Genomic DNA, 25,761 nt, shown 5'->3' with positions numbered 1-25,761 from the left:
AGCCAAGAAGAGATTTACGGTCATCATGAAGTTTAGGCATCCCACAGCACTGTCAGCTGTAGAGCTAAATATCAAGGCATGCTAATAACTGTAGAGCTCCTTTTGTAATATGGCTACCAAGAGAATTAACTGCAGGGTTGTCGGTAGCGATGAATTTCAGTGCTGTGTTTTTAGTTTCACTGCAGCACTGTCTCCATAGGGACCATTCAACAGTATGCAGTGGAGTCCAGGAAAAGCACATTTAAGGACTGTTATAAGACATTTCACATCCTTTTTAGGAGAAGGATGGAAAGCTCTATTATTCACAACACAACCGCCACATATGTGTCGATTAAAAAACACCAACATTTCACAAAGATCAGTATTTAGATTCAGCACTACTGCCATCTGAACTTAACCTATCTGACAGGAAATTTTAAAAAGACATCAGAAGGTAATCCTAACAGAGCTGCCCCTTTCTTTCAACTGAATGAAAGACCAAGCAAACAAGAGAGCCACATGAGGTGTCCTGCAGATTCCTTCTCTGAGAGTATGGGGAAGTCCACATAAAACATTTTGTCCACAGATATAAGTAATGTTGCTGGTAAACACATCTGAGAACTTTGGGTGTCTTATCACCTTATCCAGGAAATCTGTACTAGATTAGCACATCTTTTTCAAACAGCAAAAATAAATATGGGAAAATTATTCACAGCACATGACATTTAGTATTTCCTCACAAAGAAAAGAAGTATCTTATGTACAACAACAAAAGCCACTGCATTTATTTCTCAGCAGCTGAAAGCAGTGTTTGAATACTGTGAACATCCTTTGTGTGAGTTAGAGGTCTGCTTCCCAGTACCTGGGTTTCCAGTCACTCAAAGCCAGTATTGCTGCAGTATTGTGCTTATGTGACTTGAGCCAGCTGCATACCCTGATTTTATCCAGTGGAAGAAATACAGAAGAGCGATAGGAAGGCTTAGAGGGGGGCTGGCTAGTGCCTGCTGGGAGGAAATGGTACTTGCAATGGAGTCTGTATAGATCCCACCCCCTACTCCATATCACGGCACCTCCCTGACTCCCAGCTGTGAAAGCAAAGCTGAGCAGTAGATAGTACAAGCAGTCAAGCTATCATTGCTTACAAATCACTGCATAAGGCAGTGCTGGTGCTATTTTCATTGGCATTAATAGTACTTTTCTGCTTCATTTTGTACCATTTAGTAATCCTAATAAGGATTAGCCAGAATTTATTAGTACAAGACTGAAGGGAAGATACTGGTTGTCATAGCCATTCTTGGAGAATAACTACATGGTAAAATCTGTGTTCTCACAGCATAAAATAATGGTGAAAAAACAGCACACTATTGCAACTTGTACATATAACATTCTCAAGTGAAAGGTCTGATTTAAGCAGAGACTCCTCCAGAAGCAATGTGTGTTTGCACTTCAGTAAGCGAGCCATGTGTCCAGATACTCCTGCAAGCAGCCACCCAAATTGCTTCATGCAGCAGCACACATTGGGAGCCAGCTGGCTCACAAGCAGCTTTTCAGAAGAAGACCTGTGGTCCCAGCAGACAAGCTGAGCACAAGTCAGCAGTGACTGTCCTTTCAGCAAAGGCCAGCTGCATCCTTGGCTGTATTAGCAAGAATCCAGTCAGCAGGCCAAGGGAAGTGATTCTTCCCCTAATGGAAACTTATGAGATCACGTCAGGAGTGCTCTGTCCAGCACTGAGCTCCCTCATATAAAAATTACTTCAAAATACTGGAGTCAGTCCAGCGAAGAGCTACCACCATACTCAAGGTACTAGGGTAGTTAATGTGTGTGGAGAGGCTGAGGGAACTGAGTTCATTCTGCCTCAAGGAGAGACAGCTCAAGGGAAACCTTACTGATCTCTTTAATGACTTAATGGAAGAACACAGACAAGACAGGGTCAAATTCTTCTGAGCTGTGCAGAAGGATGAGAGGCAACAGATGCAGTTCTTTTGTATCTAATACAAAAAGTTCTCATTCTATACAGAAAAAAATGGTTCATCTTGAGGATGGTCAAATAGTAGGAAGGGCCTACAGAGACTGAAATCTCCACCCTTAAAAATATTAAAAACTTGATTAGGCAGAGTCCTGAGCTGCCTGAACTAACTGGATCGTCTCTGAGCTAATGATTGGATAACACAGCCTCTGGAGGTCCCTTCCAAATTATTTAGCTCTTTGATCATATTCTGAATACATTTAACTACCACCAATAAGTGTTTTTATGCTTGTATCAGTGTTAAACCAGCCTAAGCACAGAGAGCTGCTATTGACTGCAGTTCTGGAAGTCAGAGCCAAGCACTTAACAACCCTCTCCCAACACTGACAATTCCCCTGCCTGGTCACTCCTGATCCATCAGAAGAGAATGTGTTACAAGCTTTTTAGACACATGGTCCATGTACCTGCAGGTAATTCTCATCAAATAGCCAGTGTCTGAGAGCAGCAGTCAAACGCAGTCATTGTGAGTGAGCCTTTTCCCTGCAGCTGAAGATGTGCAAAGCACTGAACACACATTTGTGAAGGACGACACTCGGGTTGATTGTTCACTCGGTACAAGACAGTAATAGGGCTCATTTACACTTCCTCAACTACTTAGATGAAATCTCTCTGATCCACTCAATACAAAGGAGAAGGCCAAGAGTAGATTAGAGATCTAAACAGTAATTTAAGGCAGCCACTGAAGAATAATCAAAACAGAGCAGAGCAAATTCAAAGAGATATTACTCCTACTTGTACCACTGGTTTTAATATAGCGTGCATTCACCTATGTCATCTGCCTGTTTCCTCCAGTCATCTGCTGCTGGCCCTTGTCATAGATGGGATTCTCTACTTTATCCATCTTTGTATCCTTCCTGTTCTTGGGAGAATGACAGCAATTTCCGTTTCATGTGTTGTTATGAGGTTTTTCTTCCTCCTGTGGCTGCCCTGGACAGGTATTCAAATTTGCAGATCACCACACACTAAAATATCTCTGGGGTTCACTCTGAAATCAAAATTCATTCCTGTCCATGATACATCTCATAAGCTCAACTCCCAAGGTCAACACACTTTCTAAGACTGTATTTTCCCAATTGCAGATTCCTCACCAGTTTACCAGTGGCCAAGTGTTTTGGCAGTCTCATGAAAAGTTTCAGCAGTCAGAGCCCAGTAAGTGCACTAAAGAGCCTGACCCTGTATCCCCTGAGCTACAGCACAGTAACTTCTGTCAGGCCACATGAAAGGCTTCTTACCAAGCATGGCCTCTCCATACCGTCCCAACTGTTAGGATGCTCTGACATACACCATAGCTGTGGTCAAAAAGCACCTGAAAATTACCAGAGAGCATGGAGGGGGGGAAGAGATATAGTTTCTTTCCACAAAGAATGAGGAGAAAAAGCCGTGAGTAGGCTGCAGGTCTCCCAGTATTTCTTTCTGCTTTCAGACACGGTCTGGTGACACCTGGAAGACCACAGAGCAGTGAACCACTTGTTACTTGTTAGCTCACGACCCTTGTGCTGCACAGTTTTGAAGGTTCCACAGATTGCACTGTGATATTTATATCTTCTGCATTCCTTTAATAGTGGTAGTGTACCAAGAGCAACACACAAGCTAACCTTCAGATCCAACTCAAAGTCAACAGGGATCCTTGGTTCCTGTTACGAGAAGCAATAGGTCAAACCCTGTTTTTTTTTGGCGGGTGAAACCCTGTATATAGGCAGTGATATTTAATTTAATTTAATTAATGATCTAGTTATTCAAGGGTGGCAATGCAATGGCATAAAATAACATTTACTTAAAACATATTTGGGATATGTTTGATACCTATTGATTTTTGTATGATTTGCAAGATTTAATTTTTAACTCAGTTAGAACTAAATAGATATTTAAAAATCAGAATCTGTCAGCACATTTAAGGAATCAAATCTTCCATTCCTCTTGTTAGTATTAGTCTAAATGCATTATTTACTTCCTAATTCATTCACATAACTAAATTCTCTGCAGTAGCTGGAATTTTCAAAGATCCAAGATTTGTACAAAAGTCTACATTTGGACACAAACCTTCACATATTCAAGATTTTTAAAAAATCACAAAACAAATTAAAAGCAAAACTCAAAATCTTCGAACTAGCACAGGTATTTTCCTTGAATGAATGGAGTCACCAATCATTTTAGTGGTAAAATGTTACCCTTTCCTGACCAATCCCTAGCAGTCACACCCAGCACATTAAGCAGTTACCATCACCACCACACTGCAAAGCCAGTTTTGCAAGTCTCAGACTTATATCTGTTTAAAACCCAAACCAGCCATCAGCACATATCAGAGGCTGAGTGCAGGAACAGAAACAAAGCACAGCAAACAAGTACCTAAGCCAAGCTCCTCGCTCTTCTCCTCCCTGAAGAAACCCCAGAGCTTGCTGAGTCTCAGGTGCCCTGGAGAGGAACAGAGCCCAGGATCTTCCCATACAGTATATAGCTATACTGCCTCTTCAGGAAAGCCAGCTGGCAATTTTAGCTCCAGTTTTTATGTGCAATGTTGTCGCTGTTCCTGTCAAAGCTCTTTCTATGAAGAAGAATATTCAGAACTCCCAGGATCACTAAGAGGTGGAAAACTTGGCATTTTGATTTATAGATGAGGAAACCAATTCACAGACATTTTAATGGGTTTACTCAGAGCCACCAAGAAAATCAATGATAGAGAAAGAATTTGAGTTCAGGAGCTCCTCTCTCTCCATCCTGGGCTCATTCCAGAGGTTCTCATACATTTGCAGAGGGAAACCAACCTCCTATTTTTCTCTAGTCCTTCCAGGATGCTAGCCTAGCCAAAGTGTGGAAAAAGCAGCCTCCAAAGTTTTGGATGATGCTTGAAAATAAATACTTCATGACTGCAAAGCTGAAAACAGCAAACTCTAGAAGCACTCATTTTGCTCAGAAGCGTGAAGTTTAATACTCGAGAAAAGCAGCATCTCATGTACCAGGAATTTTGTCCCCAGACACAATAAAGAAATATTTAGAAACATATAAAATGGGCAGTGACTTTTGTGACATCTCCTGAAGAAAACCTCAAGCAGCTCTCCTAAAACCAAGGGTCAGCTGCTCACCTCTCTCACCTTCATTGCATTAGAAATGTCCTATGAGGCAGTCCCTATCTCACTGGGGTTTGGTTTACAGTCAACATTACGTGACCGAGTGTTAAAACAAAGGAAAGCCCTCAGAAGTGGTCAAAGCACCTTGCCCAGACTGATGTCATTAAAACAAACCTCCAGGCTTAGTAGTTTAGTAAAAAATTAGGCTTTTATTTTACAGAGATGGTGATAGAATCCAGTAGTAGCTAAAAGCAGATTACTACAGCCTCTATTTATCCTTCAGCTGCATTCCTCCTTTCCAGCCTTTGAACAAGAAAAATAATACATCCAAGTAATTGGTTTTTTCTAGTCTAACCATTTTTCACACCACCTGAACAGATCAGTAACACCACTCATGAGACTCTCTCATTTACAGATATTATTTAATTATTTAAATACATTAGAAATTGTGTACAATACATTCTTCAGTGCATGAAGCATCTTCCAAGCACCACCAGCAGCGATACTGATAGTTGGAAGCTGTGAGAGCCATATCATAGCCTGCATTTATATTCCAAATTGCATTTCTATTACAAACTTTATTATTTTATCAGTAATACTTTATAGTATACTTTATAAGTAAAGTAAGAACATATAAGTTATATTAATGTCATAATGAGAGGACTGAACTGGTTGCATTGATTAAATCTTGGAAAAAGAATATGACTTCTAACCTCCAGGAAATTATAGGAATAACTTTTCAGAAGAAAAAGAACTTTTGCTGTCGGAAAAAAAAGTCAGTAAAATCACAGAATGATGGTATAACAGATAAAATTAAGTGCTGAGGAGCTGGAGTCCTATAGTAAAAGCAGTAGTCTCTTAAATGCTTACTAACTTTAAACCATTCTGGGAAATGTTACATTTTTCAGAAATAGTGTCATTTATTGTTTCTTTAGGCTCCTCATGCTCACTTAGTCCATCTACATAACTTGGAAGCAGAGAGGAATCAGCATTATAATATCAGAAACAGTGTGAGGAAGAATCAATGCAAGACAACAATTCTCATCCTGTTGGAGAGATGCAAAGAGTCCACAGCAAAGGAGTTAGCCCAGGAGCAAAGGTGAGATGCACTCAACAGCCGGTGCTCTTTCAATGCCAAACTCAAATTTTGCACGTAGTGTAACAGCTCTAATCTTATGCAAAATGCTCTTTCACCTCACCAGTAAGAGCAAAGAAAGCATTAATGTTCCACCAGAGAACATCAAGTGCCTAGCATGAATCATGCCCTCTACCCTCTTATCTGCTACTTTACCCATTACCCTTCAAGTCTAAAGCAGAATGCTTGTTAAAAGGTCCTCAAATTTAAGCCCAGAAGAGATTAAGGAGACTTGGCAATACAATGAATGTTCAGGGGTTTTTGTCAAACCTGACTAATCTATTATTTCCCTGTGCAGCTAAGCTTTTAATGAAAACAAGAGGAAGAACTGCTTTATCTGAAGATACTGTATGAGAGCTCTGGAACTGCATGTTCCACCTCTGCTTTTGTCCGCCTGTGTCCTTGGATGATGCTCTTTGGCTGACTCCAACAAAGTCAGCTTTGTTGGCTGACTCCAACAAAGACTTTGGGCTGACTCCAACAAAGAGGAGGCTCTGACCTGTGAGACTGCAAACCATCCCCAGGAGGTCCAGAACCAGCCCTGCAGAGTGACTTATTTCACCTGATGAATTTGGACCACTGCACAGCAAAGACTGGATGCAAAGGGAAGGAAGAGGCATGACAGTGCCTGAATCTTTAGCCCAAAGAAAGGAGAAATTTTCCCTAGGCTCCTGTTTCTCAAAAAAGTTGACATGTACTAAATGTATAAAGCAGTTTCCATATATTACTGTCACATAACAGAGGCAGAGCTAGTAGCCTGTTAGAAGCACAACAGCCCTATATTTCTGAAGCACCTATTAAATATACACTTAGGGATCTTATCATCTAAATAAATAAATATTCACCAAAAGGAAAAGCTATTTTGCTTGTCAGTTGGGAATCTCCTTTTCGCTCAACAGTATATTGCAGTCATCTGACAATATCTCCTGAGAGGAAAAAACATAAATCAGTTATACCACACAAAATTTCCTAGTTAGTCCACATATTGAGCACAGACAGTTTTTTAACCTAGTTTTGTCAATGATATGATCCACAGGTTCCCTACTCACTCTCTAAGCCACATATTGTCTTTTCTGAACAGAAAAGCAAGAAAACAGAAGTTTCTGAACTCCTCCAATAATGCACACAAAATAGCTGAAAAACACAGCCATAAATACCTTTTTTGCTAAAATGTTTTGATGACAAAAGCATTAATACTACAATAGTGAAAATGAATAAATGACATGTCTACAAAAGATTATAGCATATGTCTTATAACACCATTTCTTTAAATTGCTCATTAAAATTGATCTAAATGACAAAGTAGAGTCATAGAAGTCAGAACCCCAGCTTTTTATCCTCAACTCTGTCACTGATTCACTGTGCAACCTGAGGCACTTAATTAACCTTGGCTGTCTCCATCTGTACTATAAAGATAACAAAAACATAGGTTAAGTCCTTCAGACCTATGGGAAAAGAACACTCTATGAGTTTAATAAAACTCTGAAAGCCAAGAAATGTTCCACATCTGTGAGGAGATGCTGTCTACCAATCCAGTGTATATGCAGTGTACAAAGTGTCCTGAGAATCCTCTTCTCCACATATTTTCCACCGTTTGCTAAATACAAACTGTACTGGTATCAGTGTGTGATGTTGCATTCTCTGTCAAAGAAATTATCTCCAGGTATTGGTCTGACCATGGCACTATGTACTTAGAACTGTGTTTGTTCTTTATGTTCTGATCAGCTGACCATAGGGTCTAAAAATACAATTCTGTGACAATGTCTTCCTTAACCAAAAATGAAGTTTAAAAATTTTGGTTTACAGGCCCTGAAAAATATATTTCTTTAAAAAAAACTACAGCTCCATTTTAAAATGAAAGCATGAAACATGTTTATTTTGAAATGAATGATGCTGAATAAATCAATTTTTTAAATAATTTGCCTGAAAGAATTTGATATAGTCACATAAATTAACAATTTGTTTTGGTTGAACAAAGTATACTTTCTCTTTTCATTTCTCTGAACAATTTTGCTACTCTCATTCCTAGTTCTAGAAGGTAGAGAAAAAGCAAAGTATAGCTACAAATTTTGTCAAGAGATATGATGATGATTTGCTGAGCATAACACCGCCTCTAGATTTTTCAGTGCTAAGCATGGGTGAGGACAATTCCCACTGCTGCTGTATTTACTTTTTCTTATGTTTTTAGTTCGCTCTGCAATTTTTATAGTTTCCTTATTTTCCTGCTGCATCACTCTAAAACATAAGGATGCCAGTCACTGAACACATCACCCAGCAGAAATGTTTCCTCATGGGCTGAACGTTCACAGTATCGTGACCAAAACGTTCCAGGTCTAACATATTCACCAGCCCTGCTCTCACAGAGGTGTCTCTACTGCTGGCTTGCCACCTGGCCCATCTACCCCTCTGTGTAGAGCACATGTGACACTACAGGTAAGAGTGTGGAAGCATACAGCTGACCTCTTAATTCACCAGCTTTTCATCTATATATTCTTGACCAAAACTGCTGTTTCTTTACACAGACCAAACAAAACAAAACAAAACAAAAAAACCCAACAAACTGAAAAACTGAAGCAACTTGCAGGCCAACAAGCAATATTATATTCACTCCCTAAGAGAGATTTACTGTTCTTCAGCAGCAATCTGTATCCCAGCTGCAATTCTCAATTAGGAATATGCTCTTCAAGCCGATTAAAAATCAGAAGTCAAACACCTATTATTAATCTTGATTCTAAGCATTTAGACCTGTTTATTCCTGGCTGCAGATTTAAGAGCACTAACATTTAACTATTAAAACAGCATGCACTCAGCATTTTTATTCCTTTCCACACTGAAGACAAGGTCTCTCCACAATTTTCTGACCTTAGCAAAAAGTCATACCATAAGAGAGAAGAACATTAGGTAACTATCACAGTCTTCCCTACATGTGTGGTATGATTAGTTCTGCTTGGGAGAAAAAACAGGAAGGCTGTCAGAGGGAGTCTTCCAAGACTGACGCAGGAATGAACAAAATTATTTGCACCAACACTGAGAGGGAGTTGAAAGGGCATTCAGAGCAAAAGCACATTTAAGGAGCCAGACAGGAGGCAAAAATCCTGCTTCTGTTGAACAGCACTATTTTAGAGAACTGTTGGAAGCTCACGAAGAAAGGGGCAGCAGGGAGAGAGGCAGCAGTGCCAGAGGTGAGCGTGTGCTGCTGCATGCCCGTGGGTCTGTGCTGGCAGCAGCCTTCCAGCAAGCGTCGCGCTTGCTGCTGAGCAGGGAGCCCCTTGGGCATCCTTCCAGCGGGAAGTGGGAGTAGAAAAATAGTTACTGCTAATCACTGTAATAACACAATAATGATCCACAAAATTACCCTTTTCAATACCAGTGAGCGGTATTGAAAGCCTTGCCCATGGGAAAGGGGAAATGCAAAGGAAGGTGAAAAGCAAAAGTGCAGAGGAAGAGAGACGAGAGTGGGGCAGAGCAGCACCAGTGGTATCACAGAGATTCTGGGAATGTCAGCTTCCCACAGCTTCTGTGCTGCTGGAGAGTGGGTACACGCGGAACCCTGTACTGCCAGGATAGCAAAATACACAGCCAAACACTGCTGCTGCCCTTCATTTATGCTCGTTGTGAGACATCATTAGGACCATTTATGGAAGTAGCAGCATCCAAACCCAATTTGAGGAAGAACGATTCTTCTCAAACAAAGCCACAGGCGAGAGACTGTTACAAGCTGGCAGAGCAGCTTTGGCCAATAATTATTTAGGGGTAAAAATGTGTGCATTTCTATGCAATGAGAAACATGCTAGGCTTCTGCTATGTGTATACAGCAGCGAGTTCCATGTGTGTTTACCAGGGCAGTGGAGACATATGCCCCATAGGAAGGACAGTTACCTACACAGCACATTTCTGTGGAAAGGCAGACAAAGTACAGCTGAACAAACACAATAGATAGATGTGAAGAGGAGGTGTGCCCTTCGCTGCAGCATGAAAGGAAGGGACCTTAGTGTGAAGAGATTTACAAGAGCAAGAAAGAAAATCAGTTTGAAGTGGATGCACTTGCATACATGCAAAATATGGGATAATTAAAATCCTTCTACAACTTACAATACACATCTGAGGGCAGGAATGAAATGAATCTTCCCCATGTAACTTCAGAGCACACACACATGAGGACTTACACACACATGCATGTACACAGAAAAAATGAATGTGTGTCTTGGCCAGGAGTAAGTACAGGAGTGAATACACCCAGTCTCAGGGCAGAAGCACAGCTGTCCACGGTGCCCGAGGATGCGAGTGTGGTGGAAGCGTACAGAGCTGGCACTGTGCATGGGGGTGAGAGGGAGGGTGTGCCAGTGCTTCTGGCGCATGCTCCAACTTCATCTTGGGCGTTCTTCCTTCCTGATTTAGTTTTTTTCTGCGGCAGAGCAGACTCCATGTCTACAGGGAAGGTGCTTAATGAGTCAAATCCAATCTCTCGAATGTCTTATCAGTTGTGGACAGGCCTGTTTCTGACAGCTGACCTTTCTCACTGCACGCTGCTGAAAAACCCATACACCACAAACAATTAATGCAATGCTGAAAACACAAAGCTGAGGGAAGACTCTAGATCACTACAGACAGCACTACATCAGAAGGAAGAGAGTGATGCACATAAAAATGACAAAAAGCATCTCTATAAGGGTTTCATTCCAACTTATTTTGCCACGCACACACTTTATTACCGTCTTTACAGCTTGGCTGTAGCAAAGTTATGTGCAAAAGCAAGGGTCATGTAAAACAAGAATGAAAAGTGTAGAGAACAGGGAACATTTTTGTGATGTATATGGCATTCAGCCCATGCACAAATAAATATATGTCTGAATAAATACATCCAAAACTGATACAAAGAGGAAGGTTCCTTACTAGAAAATAAAAGCATACAGAGCAGAGGAGGTGAAGAAAAGTATCAGCCTGCCCTCCTATACCTATGCTGTTATGGGACTAGTTCCTAAGAAAACACACAACAACACATACACTAAAAAACCTAAACTGAATATTGCCTGAATCAGAAACACCAGAAATAACAACATTGTCTAATAATCCCTTCAACAATGACAAGGAGGCTCATCCCATGATGAATGCAGCTCCAGTTCCAGGTAAGCAGGAGGTTGCTTCTTTTGGGAGGCACAAACACCTAAACATAAAGTGGACTGTCTAGCCAGTTGTTAAGGGATTTGTTGCTCAAGAAAGAGTCAGAAAAAAATCTGCATGTTTTCAGCTCTGCTGTCAGCTCAGCATGAGACTTGGGCAAACCATAAACATTGCATTTTCTGAAATCTCTTCACTATCAGAATTTTCTGCAATAGGTACATGCCACCAACATGCTTGAAGATCAAGACTCCTGTATATCAGATTTCAGGAGCAGATCCTAGGCACACAGAATTCATATCCTCATTTGAAAAAGCAGACATTATCTTTTGTGCAGTTGTCTCCCAGTATGTGAAAAAAAGAGCACAGCCTACCATTATCACATTTTGGTTTTTTACTATTATTTAATGCAATAGCATAACCTCCAAAAGGAACATGTTCTTCCATTTTAACAACTCCTTACATGTTCAAAATAGGAGCTAGATGACAGTGAGGAAAGTTCACAGAAAAAAAGTTTGCTGGAAAGTTCACAGAAAAAAAACTTGCCAGAAGCTTCACAGAAGTCATCTGGATTCAGCATCTAATTCATCTAGACACCTGTGGAAAACTAAGCATCTTTTGAAAATTTTGCATGCAACCCAGACAAGACTGACACAGGAGGGGTTCAAAAGGTTCAGAAAGTAATTTAAGGTCAGAGAGTGGGGGAAGCTCAAAAGCAGTGCAAAATATGTGTCAGTTTAGCGTGTCTGGCTAGTAGTGATGCTGATGAACAGACAAGGTATTCAGGCATTAAGTACTCCAGTTAATCACTGGAAGTACATAAGATCTCTAAAAAGCTCAACAAACTGAAAAAATTTTTAATAAATATTTCATTATAGTAGAGGTTTTTTGTATTCAAGTGAAAAAATTATGTCATGATTGTAATTCTTTCTTAGCTATTCCCATGTGGTCTTTTCATATATACATATTATATCCATTTATTTCAATGCAATAAAAATTCATGCTTAGTATATATTGTAATTATCTTTAAATACTTATCTGCTCATCTGTTTTCATAAATTTCTGAAATTATCTATGCTATTTGGAATAATAGATAACAGCTATTCTATCAGCTCATCCAAAATTAGTAACTTCATATCATCAATGAAATGAATTTCATATCTTGATGTGACAGCACCAAAAATGAGGCCAGCTGCTTTCATTAGTTCAAGCTACTGGGTAGCACAATCTTATTAAAGCCTTGTACACATTATCAAGACTGTATATCAACTAAAAACAATAAAAGAAAAAAAAAAAAAAAACAAAAACAGTTGAACCAGTGCTTTTCTTCAGTACTGTAAGCCAAACTCTGAACTCCCTGGCCTTGATAAAAATAAGGAGCAATTTATGGCAATCAGTGAGGGTATAGTGCTGGATGTAAGACAGCGATCATGCTGGTATCCATGTTCATGTTATTTTTCCTAAGCCTGTTGCTAGAAGGTCAGAACTGATGTAATTCTTACTCTTACAATCAAAGCCCAACTGCTATAAAAATTACTTTTCAAATCTCTCTGCAGGAGATGTGACACTGCCCTTGTGCTACAGCTACTGTTGAAAAACCGGTGTTTCTCTTTCAGTTCAGAAAGGTGCTGCATTATTTTCCTGGAGATGAGTTCACCCTGGAGAGTCTTGACTTTTGTGGTTTTGGGGTTTGGCACTTGGTTTCTTTTTTAGCAGCAAAGACCTTCATTCTAATCTAAACACCAGGGGTATCTGTATTTTTTACAAATATTTTCCAATTCCTGTTTCACTGAAGTGTTGTCCCCTTTTTCCCCATGCATTAACAACTCCATTAGCCCACTGACACCATAGTCTTGTCATTTTGGAACTGAAAGCTGGTCAGAGTTTTGGGAAGTTAGGATGGCAGTTTTGGTCACGACCCATAGAGCAAACCCTTGTGCATCCCGTGCATGTGGACAGTATGAAGGATCATTGAAGCCTTTCCTATGTGAAAAACATCACTGTGTTTAAAATACAAGACAATTCTGAAAGTGGACTCTGCCAGTTTGTAACCTCAAGAGCCTCCAGATTAGTTGTCTCTTGACAGCTCTCTGGTCAAACATGCTCATTCCAACAAAAAATAAGTGTCAGTGTTTTTCTCCTGTAACTTCTATGGCTACCACTTCTTTGTAGAATCACAGAGAAGCTGAAATCTTTTTTCCTGCTGCCTCTAGAAACAGAAATTTGTCAAAACAAGCTCTACACATACCTTCATAACGCCATGATCTATTATGGGGCTGCTGAAAAAGGACTGTTGGCAAAATTTGGCCTTCGCATTGTAATTTTAAGAGCTTTTCTGTTAAAGCATATGTCAGAACAAGGTATAACATTTTCTCACAACTCTGTTGGCTCTGCAGAACTAAAAAAATAAGAGGAATTAAATAATATAAAATTAATTCATGTAGTTGATCTATCTAGATATACATATTTTTGCAGTTTGATCATTACACACAGATAACTTGACACAAAGAAGTAAAGAAACTTCACTAAATACTTTCTTCCTGATTTTACGCAATTTTTTCTTGCTTGCCGCTATACATCAATCCCACAAAGGGACTGAACAAAAGAGAACTGTATAACTCAACTAGCCTGGGAAGACAAAGGAGGAAGAGAACTCACTACATTTAGTACACACCAGTACTGAAAGCTTTTTTACAATTACCTGACAATTTGCAGGATTAAGCTTTACCATCTGCAGCCCACAGAGCATCACAATTGTTCCTGCTGTTGCCTTTACACTTTCTTGGAGCACCACTTCCCTGTTTCTTTGTCCTACAGATGAGCAGATTTGGAACTTCTGTGATCTACTTGGCCTGACCATACCAGGATGTAAAAATCATAAGACATAGCTGTGCCCTCCTCACCTGGGGATGTCTTATTGAACGGCCTTCACAATGAATGCTAGTTAAAACAAGTTCTCAAGCTGCTGAGATAGCAGCAGCAGACAAATGTTAGTGCTGACCTCAATATTTCACAGCATCCAGTAAAACAAGATTGTTGGCCCCAAAGGTTCTATTTCTCAGTGGGGGAAAATTAAGAACTCATTTTCAAGCTCTTACAAGAGCTGCAGCAACTCCACAAAGTTCCTTTAGTTGTGGGTGGTTTATATATATATATATATATATATATATATATATATATATGTGTGTGTGTGTGTGTGCTAAAATTGCTTCATCTGGCAGAGCTGAGGCTGTTCAGCCCCAAAAGACAGAAATGATCCTTGACAGAAACTGTAATTTCCCACCAGCTACAATTTCTGATAGTCATGCAAGCACCGGTCAGAACAGGCTGTGGTCAGCCCTGCTGATCCTTCAAGTGGTTACAGCCCTGCAGGCTTATAAACGTCCAGACCCCACCTGTGCCTGCTTTTTCACCTCTGTAAAATAGAGCTCTGTCTACTGGCTGTAGCAATTACTCTTTCCAGAGTAGAACATACCTTGTACGTACAGCTCTGCATCAACATTCCATAACCACTGAGGACTGAAAGACAGCTGGGACATGACCTTTCTTAGCTGCAAGGGGAGTTTTAAAGGGGCAGGAAGACATTGCAGCAATGGGAAACTTGGCTTCTGCACATCAAGGAGTAACCCTGACTGAGAGGCAGGGCACTCATGTCTCGGTGCACTAGGCAAGCAAGTGGAATACATCACATCAACTCCTTCATGGCAGCTGCCCACATGCCTCACCTTACCCTCCAGTAAAGACAAGGCAGCTCATGCCTCAATGTGAATGCACTAGCTTGCTTTCCCTTAGAATTAAAAGAGTACATGTTTTTCTTTTTAATAGGCAAATTCAGTCTAGATTGCTTGTGAGTGATTTGTTATTATGGTAATAATCTAAGCCAGCTATCTCCCTTCCAGCACAGCCCACCTGGTATTATTTTAAATTCTTTCTGCATGTAGGCTTTGCACTGAACTCTTCTCAGACTCTTCCAAAACTCCCTCAATAGTGCAAGAGACTAATGCACCATTCCCTGAGTTGAACTTCAAATGTCAATGGCTCCAGCCCTTCTTCACTGCCCTGGCTGCATCTACTATGAACCACTAACTCATAAATACAATCCATAACCTGTAACATCTGAGTTTATCGGTTATTTTCCCACTGCTGCATCTGCCTGCCTGAGGTGTTAGGCATCTATTGGGATTGACATACACCTCTGATAAAGGAATGTTTGTTTGCTAACTGCTTCATATTGATGTGTTTACACTGAACACTAGCACAGAGGGAGAGGGAATAACAGATTAGGGACCAGTTCAAGTTATTTTTATAACACTTATATTATGCATGTGGTTACAAACAGATTTCATGGCTTTATTTCAGTGGAAAAAATTACAATGAGAAGATTTTTTTTTTTACCAACTGGCATCGCATCGTAACAATCAGCTTTAAAGGCAGATACATTGGATGATGTTCCTGCTTGCTTCTAAAAAAGTAAAAATGCCTTTACACAGTGATGAATAAAAGCTCAGATTATAAAATCAACAGATGACCACAAGAAAATATGTCCAGCTAGTCTTAGAGCATCAACCTCATCGCAGATTTTGCCAGCCAGTTTGTTAGATCTTAGTAACAGTCTCCTGGAGGTCTCCAACTTTGCCTTCTGCTAACTAGTGTTTCTGTGGCCCACTCAGTGCACTGGGTAGCTTACTTTGAAGCAGTCACATGGCTGTGTGGGAGCACATCACTGGATGGCCAAGCTATAAATGGCACATACGTGATAAACACGTATCACAAAACCATCAGCGTAACCCAGACACTGATTGTCTTAGCAGAAGCCAGCAACTGAATGAACTACTGATAGTAAATTCCTCTCCAGAGCAACTTTTTGAGCCAGACAAAGCTCTGATGTACACCCATTAGCCATCTGTATGGCATTTCAATCAAAGGTGGCTCTCTTAGCTTCAGACTCATCTCCAGAGCCTAAGTGTTTTCTGTTCAGGCTGCTAATGACAGATAGGGAGCATGAAAAATAAAAAGGTGAAAGGGACAGAAGAACTTTTAGTGATGGAAGACATTTTAAAAGCCAGAACTGAGCTTGCCTTATCCTCCTAAATCTAAAGCCAGAGGAAGAGCTCCCTGTAGAACAGAGTCTCTGTTGTTTCACAAGTGTGCACACGACTTCGTGCATACAAGCACGGACACAGCGGGAGCCTCCCCTCTGTGGTGGAGCACACGGTGCCTCCAGAGCAGCTCTCACTACCCTGACATTCCTGTCACACTGCATGTAGGCACGCAGCAGGCTCAGCAGGGCAGGCAGGGATCCTCCATGCACACATGTACAGCCCTTACAAACGCGTGCAAAGCTGGGTTTGCAGCTGCGCATGTGGCTCGTCTGCACACGCAGGTTCATGCACCACAGCATACAACTGCACTGCTTGCACAAGTGCTTTGGAACATGCACACGCACACTGTGCCCGTGTGTTTGCATGGGCTGGGCAGGCTTCCCTTCTCCCTCTCTCTCTTTTCTTCATTGAATGGGAAAAGGCTGTCAGCAATTTCCTTCTGTCAGCAGCTGGGAGACACTTTTCTGCAGTTAGCTGCAATTTGTTTCAATTATGTGTATTAATCACAGCCTGCTCCTGATGGGATTCTTCAGAAAAGAAAAATTTTTAAAAATCAGAGCTTTTCTTTTAACCAAGCCGATTCCTCTCTCATGATGGCACTTAATGATTGCAGATTTGTTGGGAGAGCGAGGGAAAAATAAAGGAAAAAACCAGGAAAAAAAAACCTTAAGGCACTTCCACGTTTGCTTATTTCATTAATAAGCACCATGGCTCAAGAAGCTGGCAGGGCATGCAACTGAAATGGGGGTCAGTTCACTGTCATTTCAGCTGTGGAGAGAGAGCTCTGAATAGCCTTTATACATAAAAATCCCCTAGTTCAGAGAAGTGGTAGAATTACATTAATTAAGGATTTTTGGACTTCAACTTGCTTTCTTTGAAACCTAAAGCAGAAATCACCTTCCTAGTGTTTCAATATCCTATAGCAGGCATTAATTTCAAAAACACTGGAAAAAGTAGTGAAAAACTGGGAAACCTATAGCTGCCTAAGGGCTGCTCCCAAAGTCTACTGGAGCATAACCAAAGTATCAGTGAGGATGAATGTAATGTGGTGTCTCAAAGTTGCCTATTTAATCTGTGAGTCCTAAGAGGACTCCTGAGGAGCATGCTCTACATTTGCAGTGAAGAGGTAAATAAAATCAGGTACTTAGGACGTATGCTGATATTTTGGAAATATTCTGCTTAAATAAGCTCCTCTGCTGAGATATGAGGATGTACCAGGATATAAGCCAAAAGGATCTCTCCTTCTTTCTCATTATCTGCTTTCTCCTAGCAGTTATTAACTTACCTGCTATTGTATTAAAGATTCCCCCTGCCCTGATTTGTCACAAATCACAGTAGGGGCTGATGAACTTGGAAAAGTCAGGAGTCATTGTACAGATTTTACCCAGAGGTGTAAATATTTCTAGGAAACTGCTAGGATTCAAGCAATGGGCACTTACTCCACAGCCCTGGGATTTTTGATCAAAAATTATCCAAGTACCAAAAATGTAGATGATTTGCAAGTCCTGATCAATGTATTTTATCAAAGACTGGGTTAGAACAACAAAGCTGTGATAGAATAACAAGGGGGGCCATAAGATGGGTACTCCTTAAAGCTGTATTGCAATGAGTCCTTGCAAAATTTGCTTTCTAAAAATCTGCTTAGCTAGATTTGCTCACTCCATCACAATTAGGAAAAAGAATAATGATCCTATTCTAGGTCCATATGGCACAATGTGTATAATACATCACTAAGAGAATTTAAGCCTACTCCTACCTTAAGATTTAATGACACAGATGCCATTTGGGTGTACAAAACAAAATCCACCCAATCTACCCCCTGAAATCATCATATCAACAATGACAAAATCATGAGTGAAGATACAGAAAAATACAATTTTATTAGTATGTTTTGTTTTCATAAGGGCCCAGGCACCACACTAACAAAAGAATTTACAAACTATATATGTGTATATATATATATATATATATATTCAAATGAGCTCTTTACATAACTAGGTTAATAAAGTCATAGGTACAAGCAAGTCAAGTCATACAGATTGTGCATCAGGCATGTTTTCTAGTACACCAACATGAGACAGGGATTGATGTGATGTGATTCTGGACATAGCTACAGTGTTAGCTACAGTAACTAGGGTCTGTGCAGTTGCCAGAGCTCTGACACATCATGTGATTAGGAACTCATCCTGCAAGATGGTGCACATTTTGTGGGAGAAGATGATAGCTTCTCTGCTCTACCCATCAAATGCATGTCTAGACCCTGCTGATCTGTGAAGGTCACTGCCATGGATGCAGCTACACCCACATGACTCTGTGTTTATGAGGATTTCATGGTTCTTTGCAAGAAAATGGGGAGAAGAAAGTCTGTACTGAAAAGAGAGTGCCTTTGTCTGAATGAACTGCATCCACAGAGAGCCCTTTTACTGATGACAGAGCAGCCTTTGAGTCCAAGCAATGAGTTTCACAGGTCTCTTTCTCTTCTTCCAGCTTAAAGGTAGGTACCTGAAAGTTTATTGTTTAGTTTAAAGTGTTATCTGCAGAGGAACAGATCTTAAAATCCAGAGACAGGATCACTTGCCATCATCAATGCCCCTTGTTTTCATCTCAGATTTACACAAGCAGGATATTTAGAGAAGCAAAACTCACAGCAGTAACTAAGTGAAACTAACTGTGAATAATTAAGATGTGGAAGAGTCACAACATGAGGAATCATTTAGAAACCAGCAGGATTTACAACCTAGATGCAAACTGCCCAACCTCTGGGCACTCTGTGGTCAGCTGTGGTCACTAACTCTGGCACCACAAGAAGCAGTACATCCCTTCCACTAGCACCTTGGTCTACATTTCCATGGAAAATTTCCATTACATTGTGTTCTATTTGCCAAATTAAAACACAGCCCACATAAATATGTTGGTAGAAGGCTCATCCAGAAAACTTCATCCTTAGTAGAGTAACACTGACATGTGCACAGACAAAAAGGAGAAGAATGAGGAAGAACATGAGAAGTCTGAAAGGTGCAAAAAGCTTGAAGCTTCACAAAACCCTTGGGCTTCAGACACAGCAATCTTCAACACCAAGAACAATAAATCCAGAGAATGAGATAGAGAAAGCGAGAGGGGAAAGAGGTGGGGAAAGGAGAAAAATAAGAAAGAAGGAATACAAATAAAGGAAAGCAAAAGGGACAAGTGGAGAAAACAGGCAGAAAAGGGAAGAAGGAGAAAAAGAAGAGGGAATGAGAGAAAGTGATAGACAGAAGGGGAGAGAAATCTCTGCTGGTACAGTAACAAATAAATCCCTGCAGCATGACAGGCGTCTGCTGAAGCATTTCATTTCCCCGCAGCATAATGGTGTGTTATTGCCCATTATCTGTTCTGTCAGTGCCAGAGTCGATATTAAATGAGGGGCAGCTGCATTTAGCTGCCATTTTTCAGCTGTCTCTCTGTTACCATGGAGATATGCTTGGTTTTTTTTGATGAACCTGGCAGCGAGCAGAGGGGTGCATGCGCACGAGGGGGAGGCAGGAGCACCACAGAGCAGTGGGAGCAAAGGACCAAGACAAACAGTGGAGGGACACAAGCAAGGGGAGGGCAGGTCCCCTGTACCCAAGCACCACAGAGACAGCCATTTCAAAAACCCTCTTAATATGCAGAGGGGCCGACAGCTGAGCATACAGACATTGCTGTGACTTTCACAGATTCTAGGAATTGCTCCTTCATCCCTCTGCCCTTCTCGTCTCCCTACACTGTCTGCCCCAGAATGACAGCAATCCTCCCCTTCTGTCTGGTATCTCTGCAGCAGCATCTCTAAGAGTATTAGAAGCAATGATTAATTAAGCCTCTCAAAGACCATGTAGCAGGTTGATGAGTGTTAATATTGCTAAAATACGAATCAAGAACATAAAGCTCAATACAATTGGATGTGCCCCTCTTTCCCAATAAGATTTATGCAGCAAGCTGCTGCCACACATGGGTGCTGAAATCTAGATAACTTCACTCACCATTTTCCTGCTTCAAATATAAGAATGTTCCCTAGAGGGAAGTGGATGGGAGACATCGACACAGAAAACTGGAATCAAATGGAAGAGATCTCATTTCCTTTTCTTAACTTCTTAACACAAAGCTTCTTTAGAGGAGAGACACACTGCGGTCTGCCTGCACCATTTACTTAATGGTGGCAACTTGAATCCCTGCATCTAACACAGATTTCATCTCTAACACTGCTGGCTTTAGACCCCAAATCAGCCTACCTGCAGTGGTTGGGAGAGCCCATCTGTTCTCCAGTGGCATCTCAATCCCCAGCATGAGAAACTTCTGCTACAAGTGTTGACCACACACAGCACTAGAACTAAGCATCAGTTCCAACAGCATTTTCAGTTTACCTGCATTACTGTAAGCTATTTATTTCTGCTTGAGGGCCTTGTTTTTCTGAATTGCTTGCAAAGGGTTTTAGAAACATTGGAGAGACTGACAGGGTGAAAGTCAAACTAATAGACTATATACCAACACTAACACATGAAATGAAGCCAGGGTGTACTCCTAGACTTTAGAACACAGTAGTTTGCAATTCTAAATTATTAGAACTCCCTCCAATATAATTTCTCATTTCACTAGCAGTCTTACAAATTATTCTGAGCACAACTCAGGGGTTAGGACATGCCCATGACCATTTCCAATGTCCATTTTTCATACAACCATCTTGTTCTGCATGTTCATGAGCACAGACATCCTGCAATGGCCAGTCTCAGTGCCAGGAAACATTTCCACACATGCGCAGCTAATTAGTAGAGACAACCAGGGAATCCAGCTTGGCAACAGCCAGACACTACTTTGTGCAGTCCAAAACTGCAAGGATAAGGGTCTTGTTGACATATCCTAGCTCTGTCCATCCTAACTCTCTGTCAAAGGGCTGACTTGCACAGTTCTGCTTATCATGCAGCTTGGATGGACGCACAGAAGGATGGAGTGACAGCTGCTCTGTAAGCCACTGAATACTTGAGCCATAGGTTTGCTGAGATACATCCTCCTAAACAGATAAATACAAAAAGAAGTCTAATAATCCTACTCAAGCTGACAAGGATAATGGGATACCTGAGAAGTAAATCACAGCCTTAAGATACATACCAAGAGCACTTTTGGGGTCTCAAAATTCCCTAGCAGTAAATGGGAATATTCTGCTGCTACACTCTGAACTTTCAGAAAGCCTCACCTCTACATCAACTATCACAATATCAAAAGGAATTGTTTGACGTGCAATGTTTGTTATTAAGGCTAAAGATGCCCAGAGGACATTTACTCCTCAAAGATGAATTCATGATGCAGATATGTTGTCAGACACTAAGAGCATTCAGCTTTTCACAGCTGAATATTTCAACAGCAAGCTGCTGTTTGCTCTTTAGGGGATACCTACATTTGCCTTGAGTTCTGATTTACAGCTTACCAGTCCATGCTCGGATTATGTTTCTCAAAGTCCAACTCTTATACCTCCCTTAAACCTCTGTCCTGTCCTTTTGCCCCAAACCCCCAGAATGAAAAGCAACAAAGTCAATTGTCTTTGCTAGGAAGTTGCAAGCAGAAGATGCAAAGGTGCCCAGGCCCAACTCTGGTTTGCAGTGGAGTATCTCATCTCTTGCTGTTTAATCTCAGTGCAGGTGAAACTGAAGATTTACTGATACATAAGTAACACCAAGAAACACAGCAACACTGAGTAGTCTTAACTTTTTTAAAGTGTAATTTGCTGCTTCCTTTTAGCTTACAGCACCCTCTTTTCCATACCCCCTGCTTTCCCAATGCTTTTCTTTGAATCTTCTTTATTTGTTCATGCTGTCCAGCATCACCTAACAAATAAACTCAACACTCAAACACTCAAGTAAGAAACTCCTGTTTTAATAATTGTAAAAACTGCAGTACCTTCCAATGATCCACTGATCATTCCAGTGACCTGCTGGTACAGAAAATTTCAGTGTCTGACTGTGGAGCAGTCTTCTTCCTTTATTCAATATATTTGCTTTATAGAAGCCATTTAAAAGTCACTATTTCTCAGGACCTGCCTTGCTCTCCCTGCTCCATGCTAAGCGACAGTAAAAACAAAGGATCCAAGTGCATTATTGTATTAATAGGTAAGTCGTCATCTCATAGATCCAAAGTACCCATATCATGTCATTGTCTCATTACTACCCCTTACTCTGATGTTTCCCCACTTTGGGCCTTCTGGAACTCAACAAAATTTTAAAAAGTAGATTCTAAAGAAACTCATCAAGCAACATTTAAATGGCACAATGCTGTTGATCTTTCCCCTAACTGTCTTCTGCTCCCTTTCTCTATGACAGTTGCATAAAACTGCTCTTCATGTATCTTTTCTTATGTTGCTGACCACTGATTTCTTTAAAATTTCTGATTGTCCCACATTGATGAAAAAAGTTCTGCCTGGATTGCTTACATGCTATTCCTTTCTTTAGCTTTTATCCACTTTCATAACCTTTTGCTTTCAAATATGGAGCTATCTTAAGCACCACAGAGTACCAGACTGACATTGGATTTGCAGGATCTTTTTTCTCTGGGAGATGCCTCAGTTCAGAGTGTCTGATCAAAGTCATCTTTGTAGTCCAAGAGAATTTTGCATACAGTAGTGGAAACAAACATCTGATACACACGATTGAAAATATGAATGCTAATGAATGTTTAATCTATTAGGTCAATAACACTGGTTTCGGGTTCAATGAGTCAGGGAAGCTAAAGGGAAGAAAGAAATAGACTCTAATACTAAGAGATTTTGTTTTAATGTAATCTCTGGTCAGCAAAGAGTATGACAAGAGCAATAACACAGCAGTTTTTGTGACAAGTGGGAGAGCAAGGGGGAAATTATCCTTCAGAGCTCTCATAAACAATTCTGTGGTCATTTCAAGGAGTTTCTAGAATTGTGCCAACTGCGATCGAAATTAGTTTATATAGCACAGATAAACTGGTTCCAGAACCTGCCTAAACTGTCCCATTTGAATTAAGGAATACATTCAGAAGAGCAAGGGAATTCGAAATTTATTCCTCTGACCACATTCCCCACACCCAACAACTTAGAAACTGAGAAACAAAAAAAGGACAACAAAGATGTAAAAGAAACCCAACTGCTAGATACTACAGACAGATGATATTTATTCAGTAACACTTTCTAATCAAAAATATTGATTTCTAACTCGGGGATTCTTTGTGGAAAGCTTTCCACACTTAAATTTCAAGGAAAGAAAGATATATCTATCTTTCGATGTCTTTACATCTTTATTTTCCCCACTCTCTCTTTCCAAAGAACAATACCCATCAGTTGTCTTCCTACAGCCTACTGTCTCAATTCAGTCACTGAAAAATAGGTATGTCCTGTTTGGCTCTAATTATTTGCATTCATGTAGCACAAGGCAACTTAGCTGAGGATCAAACCCTCAGTGGCACAAAGGCTGCCGCAAAGGTGCCCCTTTAGTTCTGGCATTGAGGGGCTAGTGCTTCTGGTGATGGGATTCCTAAATCTGATTCCTGCTACTGGTGAGGAATGGTGTACACCACTCTGCCAACAGCAGAGTGCAGGGGTACACCACTCTGCCAACAGATGCTTTTTTGTGCATCAAAACAGGATCCAACTTTGAGTATTTCAGTACTCCAACAGAAGCTAGGACAGCTCAATTCACAGAAATACAGGTCCAAGGGGCAGAAATGTGAGGAGGTCAGAGCCCAGTATCACAGACGGCTTTCTATAAAAACGTGGCCTCAGTTTTGACTATTCAGGAACAGATTTCAAACCTCAGCATCCCTGATGCTGAGCACTCCTTATGCCTTGCCTGTTTATAGGTCAAGTCATTCAACTGCAGAGCAGAGAAAGAAGGTTGAGTCCTCCAGATGCAACCTTTTGGAACTGAAGTCTCTCCTTTCCTATTCTTTCCTACTCCATCTTGCCCCAGGAGAGGTTACTGTGTTTTGCAGAACACTAAAACACAATCATGAGGAGTATAAGCAATGAAGTGGATTTCCACGTCACAACAGACTATTAGCATAATTCCTAATTGTGACTGTTTAGAAGCCCCATAAGAGCAAGAATAATTACATTTAACAGGCAAAGTGATAAAGAGACAAGATAAGTCAATTCTCCCTCCCCCTCCCCTTCCCAATTGCTAGAAAATCCTTTTTCTTTCGTCTGCCTTTGGGAAATAAGTACAAGTGAATGTATTCTACCAAAAAAAAAGGCAATTTCTAGGGTGTCCAGGAATCTTCTACTTGTGACATCCTAACAATAGTTTCCTTGAGTGGGACCTTACCACATTTGTGAGTGGCAGCATAAAACAAAGACAAAATTTGAAACCCCACTAGAAGACAATCTAAAAGAAAGGGCAAGATGTAACTAAGCAGAAGGAAGTATTTCAATACTTTCCAGAACAACACACTGTGAAAAGAAACTATCATTTAGATACAAGTTTGCAATTTCCAACATGTTTAGTACAAACATAGAAGACAAAACATTTAGAGCCTTATCATGAAGCATCACTTCCTAACCTGCCCCTGGGATCTGAAGCACAGATCAAGCAACACTGAACCCTTGTGGTGCAAAACCAGTCAGAGGACAATCCAAGGGGAGCAGAAACTGGAACACAAAGCATTTCTTCTGTTATGGCAGGAGAAGACAGGGTTGCAATAGGGACTTGCCAAAAGTCACAGTCTGTGGGGGCTTATGGATAGAGGAAGCTCCTCTTTGCAGAATCCAATTCAATCATTACAAAAACAGTGGCCCTCATAAAAGCAGCTCCTTTTGGGTACAGTGGCCTATCTTGGATATTACCAACTTCCAAAAGCATGCAGGAGTCTGTATTGTTAATAAAAAATGTCTAACAAGGACAAGTCAGGGTCCCGTGTACACCAAGACACTGGGCTGGGGACCAACCCCTCCCTCCCTGCTCTCTCTCCAGTCTGCCTAGTGCCCCTCTGGAGCCAGTGGGACATGCCCTGGCTGACAAGGACCCAGGCCAGTCAGTCCAAAGGCTTGCAGTCAGCAGCAAGCTGTCAGCACCCATGGTGATCTGACACAGCAAAGGATCTTTAGATGCCAAGTGGTACCACCCACAGCAAATCCAGACCTGCTGTCCCAACAAGCATGAAACAATGCAGCTATTCCAGCTATCAGCTTTAAAATACCCTTCTAATATATACTAGTTACACTCATTAGAGCCCAGGGATAGCCAAACCATTTTACCCCTCTCCTTTTGTCCTTTAACTCCTCGAAATCTTACAAGAACATTTGTTTTCAAGCTGACTTGTCAATTAACTTCATCCTCTCCCAAAACTGTTGGCAGTTTCAGGTTCAG

The 25,761-nt window shown here is 40.8% G+C and overlaps 1 protein-coding gene across 21 annotated transcripts in view; it reads right to left on the bottom strand.

Moving 5' to 3' along the window:
- The window catches only part of NRXN3 (neurexin 3), a 961,434-nt gene that overhangs the window by 708,846 nt on the left and 226,827 nt on the right, over window positions 1-25,761 (bottom strand). The gene's annotated exons all lie outside the window — the stretch shown is intronic.

The sequence above is a fragment of the Motacilla alba genome, chromosome 5 (genome assembly GCF_015832195.1).
Source record: "Motacilla alba alba isolate MOTALB_02 chromosome 5, Motacilla_alba_V1.0_pri, whole genome shotgun sequence".
Lineage (NCBI taxonomy): Eukaryota > Metazoa > Chordata > Aves > Passeriformes > Motacillidae > Motacilla > Motacilla alba.
Note: the sequence above shows the minus strand (reverse complement) of the source record. Positions and strands in the feature narration are given on the sequence as shown.